General features: G+C 41.2%; 1 protein-coding gene across 7 annotated transcripts in view; it reads right to left on the minus strand.

The window, feature by feature from the left end:
• The window catches only part of Rif1 (replication timing regulatory factor 1), a 70,726-nt gene that overhangs the window by 24,351 nt on the left and 37,977 nt on the right, over window positions 1–8,398 (minus strand). The window lies entirely within an intron of this gene.

The raw sequence follows: 8,398 nt of genomic DNA on the forward strand, positions 1-8,398 counted from the left end.
TTGAGTACTGAAAGACAGGGGAATTGTATTACTTAGTAAAGGTCAATGATAAATTTATAAAACCCCATGAATGGAACATGGGAGAGCTTTGGGATACCATGAAAAGACCTAATCTTCCAGAGACGTTCATCTACATATAAGAGGCCTACAGAACTCCAAATAGTCAGTTTGAAAAGAAACTCCCCATGACATTACATTTAAAACATTTTTAAAAAACACAGAAAAAAAGGTATTTAGAAGCTGCAAGAGGGAAAGGGAAATAAAAACCTTCTGAGATAAAAACAGATTGAAAGAATTTCTGACCACTAAGTCAGCTCTACAAAGGATACTAGAAGGAATACTTCAGTCAAAAGTGAAGGATAAACAGACCCAAGAGGCCATGGGGAATAAACAATATTATGTCTAAGAAGCAGGCAGTGACAGCATACCCCTTTAATCCCAGCACTCGGAGGAATAGGTAAAGGTAGGCAGATCTCTGTGAGACTGAGGTCAGCAGCGAGGCCTACATAGTGAGTTCCAGGCCAGCTGGGGATACAGGGAAGTTCTGTCACCAAAAAAAAAAAAGCAAAATGGCAGGAACTAGTAGACACCTTTATAGTAACTCAGAATAGTAAGTCTCAATTTTCCAATAAAAATACAGACTGCCAGACTGGATCAGAAAACAAGATCCATCCTTTTGCTGCCTCCATGAAATGCATCTTACCATCAGAGGTAGCTACCATCTTAGGGTAAAAGGATGGAAATGGATCTAGGAAACAAGTAGATGTAGCTATCCTAAACAATCACTAAAATACCTCAAACCAAAAAGAGATAAAAAGGGATATTTCAAGCCGGGCGAGGTGGCGCACGCCTTTAATCCCAGCACTCAGGAGGCAGAGGCAGGTGGATCTCTGTGAGTTCAAGGCCATCCTGGTCTACATAGTAAGTTCCAGGACAGCTGGAGCTACAGGGAGACCCTGTCTCAAAAAGACCAAAAAAAAAAAGGGGGGGGGCTATTTCATATCCATTAAAGGAACAACCCATCAAATACAGACCAAATACAGGTGCATCCAATTTCATAAAAGAAACATTATTAAAGGAAATATGGGGAGAATAACAATTAATTGTCCACCCCAGCCCTAAAGCCTAATAATCGTAATGACTAGCATGGCAAACTACCTCTACTGGTGCAGTAGTGACACTGTTACCCGGGGGTGGAGGTGGGGGTGAGGATCAACAGCTATCTAATTGGATTCAAAGCCCTGGCAATGGGAGGGAACTCACAGGTGGCACTGTAAAAACAGCCAAATACGTATGGGAGGGGAGGGCATAGATCCTGGAGAAAACCCTATCTCTTCCATAACTCAAGACAAAAAGAAATGTCTTAACTATATGCTAAGTATCAATCCTTATATTTACAGACAAGCATACCGTATACCACTCATCAAAGAAGCTTCTTTTTTGCAACAGATGGAGACTACTGCAGAGTTTCACATCTGGTCAGGCACAGAGAACATACACCTGGGAGATGCCCATTATTAAGCGACACATTTGCAGTTGAATCTCTATAACTAAGGCTCATGGAAGACAGCAGAATAAAGGGTAGAGAAAGGGCTAATGTATCCCTCAACTCTCACCAGTGAGGCTTCCATATACACCAGAATGTGATGCACACAAGGCCTCAACTGGCCAACTTTTGGAGAATAAGAGACTGTAGGGTGTAGGATGGAACTCCTCACCCACCAACAGCTCAGAGACCATTGCAGAAGAGGAGGCAGAAAGATTCTAAGAGCCACAGATGGTTCATAAACACAGGGAGGTGGGGGCTTCCAGGCCACTGGAGGCTTGCTCAGGTGAGCCTGTGGCAGTGGTAGTGTTGAGTGCAGGGCCCATGTCAGCTCAATTAAGGAAGGGCCAAAGGGGGTGAGAAATAGGTGGTGGTCCACCAATAGTCTGAGAACTATTTGAGACTGACTGGTGTTGGGTGAGGAAGAGTATGATTTACATATAATGGGTGGGCTGACTAGAATCCAGTGGACACATTTACACTGAAGGACATTTGGGTACAAACAAACACTTGAATGAATAGGACTTAGCATGTATGGCAGAGTGCATAGGGTTTGGTGGGAGGATGGAAGGAGGGATGGATGGTGGAGGGAGTCTGGATTTAATCGGGAAATGTATGAAATTTAAAAAGTTCAATAAAAATTATCTAAAGTCTCTGCTTTCCTGGGTGTGCATGACCCTACAGGCTCTCGGGCATCTCTCCCGGGTAAGTCGATCGTGCCCTCCCCGCCTTGACTCCCCCAGCCTCATCCACTCTCCCATCTCTCTGGCCCATCTCTCCTCCTACCCTGGGTCCTGTCCCATTCCTTGTCTTGGCGCCCCAGACACCGAACCACCACTGCTTCCTGATCCTTTGCATCCAAACCAACCCAGTTCCTTCTCAAGGTCCCCAGGAACCCTCACCTCCCTCTGCTTCCCTGGGTTACACCGCCCGCCAGCCTCCTTCCTGGAAGCCTAGGCTGACCTCTCGGCCCTGGGCGACCACTGCTTCCTGATCCCTGGCATCCAGGCAGACCCAGTTCCTTCTTGAGGTTCCCCAGGAGATCTCTGGGCCTGATCTTGCCCTCACCTCGCTCTGCTTCCCTGGCTGCACTACCCACCAGCCTCTTTCCTGGACACCACCCTCTGTCCTGGATGCAGGGCCTGACCGTTGGGCTTCCTAATCCTTTGTATCAAGACCAACCCAGTTCCTCAGTGCAGTCCCCAGAAGCCCTTGGGGCTTCTACCCGCCCCCATCTCCCTTTGCATCTCTGGATGGCGTGGCCACCACCTGCCCTAGACCAGCACTTCTCCAGGGACCTGCTCCCAGGCCAGTCCAACCCCAAAATTCCTGAGGCCAAAATCTTTCCTGGAGGGCTCCACACTTTAGGAGAAAGCCTGAGGGCATCTGATCCTCATCTGACTTAGGCCTCTGTGGAAACTCCTGAAGACAAGAGCAATCTGGCCATTCCAATATAAAATTGAGAGAACCTGAAGTTTAGACGAACCAGCTTTTCATGCCCAAAGAGTAAACCACAAAGGAACATAAAGTTCACAAAAAGAAGCAGACCTTAACTGGAAGGCTTGAGTCTCACACAAGAATCAGAAACTACAAAAGAAATTCACATGTCAAAATCACAGAGAAAAAATAACATGAAAAACCAAAATAACATATCCCCACCAAATACCAATAATCCTCTAGAGGAGTACAATGAGAACCCCCTAGAGATAATGCAGGACATGTAACTCAAAGAACAATTATAAACATGATAAAGGAATTCAGTGAATTTAAAGAACGCACAAAGAAACCAAAGAACTGAAGGAAGACAGGGATAAACTTCTGAATGAATTCATAAAAGAGCTAGAAATATTGAAGAATACTCAGGCTGAAATGAAGAAGGAAATGAAACACTCACCAATAGGATGAATGAAATGGAAAACAGAGTATCAAGACTGGAAGATAAAATGGACGACCTAGACCACTCAAGCAAAGATTATGAAAAATTTAAGAAATCACAAGAATGGAATATGCAGTAATTGTGTGACACCATAAAAAGACCAAACTTACAAATCATAAGCACAGAGGAGGGAGAAGATTCCCAAGATAATGGCATGGACAAGATCTTCAACAGAATCATGGAAGAAAATTTCCCAAAATTAAAGAAAGACATGTCCATACATATACAAGAAGCACATACAATGCCAAATAGACAGTACCACAAAAGAAACTCCACGAGACGTGATAGTAAAAACACTAAATGTTGCCAGGCGTGGTAGTCCATGCCTTTAATCCCAGCACTCCGAGGCAGAGGCAGGCAGATCTCTGTGAGTTCAGGCCAGCCTGGTCTACACATTGAGTTGCAGGAGAAGCTAGCGCAACAGAGAGACACTGTCTCAAAAAGACCAAAAAAAACATTTTAATGTTTTTAAAACACTAAATATACAGGACAAAGAGACAATACTAAAAGCTACAAAACAGAAACAAGTCATATATAAAGGAAAACCCATCAGAATTATATCTGACTTTTCAGTGCAAGCTATGAAAGCCAGAAGAACCTGGGCCAAAGTATCCCCAGTTCTAAATGAACAGAGATACCAACCCAGATTACTTTACCCAGCCAAAATCTGTATTATAGTCAAAGGGGAAAGAAAAATTTTCCATGACATAAATAGGCTGAAGGAATTCATGTCCACAAAACCAGCTTTTCAGAGAGTTCTGGAAGCAATACAAAGAGCCGAAGAAAGGAGTGATTACACTTAAGGGCTTGCGGAAAGAAATTCAATGAAGGTGTAACTGTGGAAAAGTACAGCTATATCAAGAATGTAAACAGAAATAAAAATGACAGGATTCAACACTCATCTTTCATTAATAACTTTAAATATTAATGGACTGAACTACAAAGTCAAAAGACACAGACTAGGGAAATTGATTAAGAAACAAAACCCATCTTTTTGCTGTCTGCAAGAAACTCATCTCACTTTCAAGGACAGGTACTATCTTAAGGTGAAAGGATGGAAAAAAAATATACCAAGCAAATGGTACTAAGAAAAAAGCAGGTGTTGCAATTCTAATATCTGACAAAATACTTTAACTAAAACTAATCAGAAGAGATAAAGGGGGCAACTTCATTCTGATCAAAGAAACAAGAAATCAAGATATTACAATCGTGAACATATATTCACCAAACTCGGGTGCACCCAACTTCATAAAAACAGTACTACAGGACTTTAAGACCCAGATTAATCCCAACTCATTAATAGTACGGAGCTTCAATACCTCACTGTCTCCAACAGGTAGGTCAGCAGGGCAGAGTTAACAGAGAGACATCTGAATTAAACAATACCATATTATCAAATGGACTTAACAGATTATCTACCGAGTATTCCACCCAAGCCCCAAAGGACATACTTTCTACTCAGCACCCCATGGAATCTTGTCCAAAATCGACCATATACTGGGGCACAAAACAAACCTCAACAAATACAAAAAGATTGTAATAATTCCATGTGTTCTATCAGACCATATTGCAATAAAGCTTACAATCAACACCCGAAGAAGCCAAAATCACCACACGAACACATGGAGATTAAACAACACACTCCTGAATGATGAATGGGTCAAAAGAGAAATTAAGAAAGAAATAAAAGTATTCCTGGAGTTAAATGAAAAGGACAGTACAACACCAGAAAACCTCTGGGACACGCTGAAAGCCGTTCTTAGAGGTAAGATTATAGCTCTAAGTGCCTACATCAAAAAATCGGAAAGAACACAAATGACAACATTGCAACTCAAGACACTTGAAAAGCAACAGCAAATGAAACCCAAACCCAGCAGACAAGAAGAAATAACAAAAATCAGGGCAGAAATCAATGAAATTGAAACAAAAGAATACAAAGAATCAACGAATCCAAGAGCTGATTCTTTGAAAAGATAATCAATATTGACAGACTGCTAGCCCAGTAAACCAAAAGAAAGAAAGAGCACCTCCAAATCAACAAAATCAGAGATGAAAGGGGAAACATCACAAGAGACACAAGATACAGAACATTATAAGGGAATACTTTAAAAACCTATATGCTACTCAATATGAAAACCTAAAAAAATAAAGGATGGATATTTAAAGGAATGGGAACCACCAAAACTAAACTAAGAAGAGATTAACAGCTTAAAGAGACCCATAACACAAAAAGAAATTGAAACTAATACAAAACAAACTCCTAGAAATTACCACGTTCAGTAAAGTGGCAGGTTACAAAATTGACCTACAAAAGTCTCTAGCCTTTTGATATTCCAATTAACAAGCAATCACAGAAAGAGCACATGGAAACACTCTTCACAATAGCTGAAAAAAAAAAAAAAAAATCTCAGAGTTAACCTGACCAAAGACATTAAAGAGCTCTACAATGAAAATTTTAAACCATTAAAGAAACTGAGGAAGACATCAGAAGACAGAAGGACCTCCCATGCTCATGGATAGGAAGAATTAATATTTTGAAAATGACCATCCTACCAAAACCCATTTATAGATTCAATGCAATGTCAATCAAAAATCCCCATGATATTTTCACAGAATTGGAAAACACCATCCTAAGATTCATATGGAAGCACAAAAACCTCGGAAAGCCAAAGCAACTCTGAGCACTAAGAGCAAAGTCGGAGGGATTACTATACCAGATTTTAAGCTGTATTACAGAGCTCTAGTCATAAAAACAATGTGGTGCTGGCACAAAAATCGACCCGTACATCAACAGAACAAAATTGAAGATTCAAATATGAGTAAATGCAATTTCAGCCACCTGATATTTGACAAAGGGGCCAAGAACATTCACTGGAGGAAAGACAGCATGTTCAGCAAATGGTGCTGGCAAAACTGGATCTCCACCTGCAGAAGAATGAAACTAAACCCCTATCTTTCACCTTGCACAAAAGTCAATTCCAAATGGATCAAAGACCTCAATGTAAAGCCTGAAACTCTGAAACTGTTAGAAGAAAACATTGGCAAAACCTAAAAGATATAGGTGTAGGAAAGGATTTTCTAAACCGGACATCAATTGTTCAAGATACAAGGTCAAATCAGCAAACAGGACCTCAGTAAACTGAAAAGCTTCTGTACATCAAAGGAGGCAACCAGGGAAGTGAAGAGAAAACACACAGAATGGGAGAAAATCTTCACCAGCAACACATCCAACAGAGGTTTAACATCCAGAATATATAACAAACTGAAAAAACAGAATCAAAACAAGAAGTAACCCAATTAAAAGATGGGCTAAGGAGCCGAACAGAGAGTTTTCAAAAGAAGTAAAGATGACTATGAAGCACCTTAAAAGATGTTCAACATCACTAAAAATTAGGGAAATGAAAATTAAAACCACTTTAAGATTTCATCTTACCCCAGTCAGACTGGCTAAGATCAAGAGAACAAATGATACCAAATATTGGAGAGGATGTGGGGAAAGGGGAACACTCATCCACTGCTGGTGGGGCTGCAACCTGGTTCAACCCCTATGGAAAGCAGTGTGGAGAACTCGTAAAAACTACAAATGAACCTACCATTTGACTCAGTTATACCATTCCTTGGCATACACCCAAAGAACTCATCCTATTACAGAGATACCTGTACATCCATGTGTGTTGCTGCTCTTCCCACAATAGCTAAGAGATGGAAACAACCTAAGTGTCTCTCAATTGATGAGTGGATAATGAAAATATGGTCCATACGATGGAGATTTACTCAGCAGTAAAGAAAGACGAAACCATGAAATCTGCAGGTAAATGGATGGAACTAGAAACTGTTATAACTGAAGTAACACAGAAAAAAAAATCGACATTGTTCTCCCTCATATGTGGATCCTAGTACCAAATCCTGATTGAGTATGTATCCAGACATAACTACAGGAACTAGGATAATGGAAAGGAACCTGGGAGGTAAAGGAAAAAAAAAAAAAGACCCTGAAAGAGAAGAACAGTAAGAAACAGGTGTCAATAAGGGAGATATGGATAAAAATTGGGTTAGTTTAAGGGAGGCAGGAGGGAAGGATATACAAGGAACCTAGGGGATAAAGGGAAAGAAGGAGCTCAAGAGAGGTAGGACCATAGGAGAAGGGTATTAGTAAGGGAAAAAGGGGGGAAATGGTGGCACCTTAACTGGGGAAACAATGATGGAGGGGTTAGATAATGTGAGAGATGAAGTCTAGCTAGTTTTAAAAACCAGAGGGAACCATATTAGTTCAACAACCTACTATATGAGACAACTGGTCTTTGCCCAAGATTTGCATGGTACACAGTAATTAAAAGTACCAGACTGGTGGAACTAACCTTCTTGGATGTTTAACAGACATACTTTGAGGCCTATAATAATTTGGTCAGAGGGACATAAAGGACAGTCTTTGCTCCTTGTCCTCCTAGGTCAACTAGTTCCAGGGGACTATGAGCACTTCCCAAAATATCCTGTAATTGTGTTGGGTCACCTGTCCTCTTGATCTAGGAGGCCGAGGAGACCCCACCAGATGGACTTGAACCAGTGTCCAGTCTACAAAGAGGAGGGTCAACACAGAGGAAACATTTCTTCCATGCTTCCAAGCGAAGCCAACCATGGTTGAGCAGGACCTTTGACTTATCTTCACATAACCGGAACTGGTAAAAGGCACCAGGTTCTTTTCCCAAGCCCATGTGACCCCTGAGAAACAGATCCTCAAACGACCTTAAGAGTAAAAATAAATTGGTTTATCTTGGCCAACTATATGGCTTTAAACACCCAAAAGGAAAGTATAACCAAAGATTAAAGGGGGCCAATATAATTTCTTAAGAGTCCATATGTATAGCTAAAGGCTACATAACAAGCAACAATGCCAGACAAGCAATACCTTCTTTTGA

The sequence above is a fragment of the Nannospalax galili genome, unplaced genomic scaffold (genome assembly GCF_000622305.1).
Source record: "Nannospalax galili isolate Female #2095 unplaced genomic scaffold, S.galili_v1.0 scaffold87, whole genome shotgun sequence".
Lineage (NCBI taxonomy): Eukaryota > Metazoa > Chordata > Mammalia > Rodentia > Spalacidae > Nannospalax > Nannospalax galili.